Raw genomic sequence first — 624 nt, forward strand, 5'->3', positions numbered from 1 at the left:
GATAGATATATAAATAGAATCGCCGAAGTGCTCCGACCGGCAATCGTGCACCTTCGAGTTTTCAAATTCAGAAGAGGAGAAATGGGTCGCGCGCGCAACTCAATCATTTACAGCGTCTCCTACTATATTTACACGGATTGAAAGATTTTCTTTTTGCATATTTTATCACATTGTTTTAAAAAAATATTAATCTTCCTCATTCAAATGAAACTATGTAGTAGAAAAGTTCCTTATTTTGTGGAGAATTTTTAATCTTTTTCAGTTGATAATTAATATTTTTGTTTGAAAATTCATCTCTTTGGTTGGAAAGTCAATGATATATTTCGTTAAAAATTCAACTATTTCGTTGAAATATTTCTCCTATTCGGCTTGAAAATTTAACATTGTGGATGCAATTTTTTCCTCTCATTACTGAAAAATATTTTCTGACTGAAAATTGATCTATATTGGTAAAAATGTCATCTTTTTTGGTTAAAAATGAAAATATTTGGTTGATGCTTTTTATTTAATTTCCCTAATTTTCAATTTTTATCTCATTTTGTGTTGACAAGAGGATGGCGGAAAAATGATCGTGGACATTTATTTTGAAATTATTATTACCTGGTCCTATCAAGAATTCAACGC

Source organism: Belonocnema kinseyi, chromosome 9, assembly GCF_010883055.1.
Source record: "Belonocnema kinseyi isolate 2016_QV_RU_SX_M_011 chromosome 9, B_treatae_v1, whole genome shotgun sequence".
In the NCBI taxonomy this organism is placed as follows: domain Eukaryota; kingdom Metazoa; phylum Arthropoda; class Insecta; order Hymenoptera; family Cynipidae; genus Belonocnema; species Belonocnema kinseyi.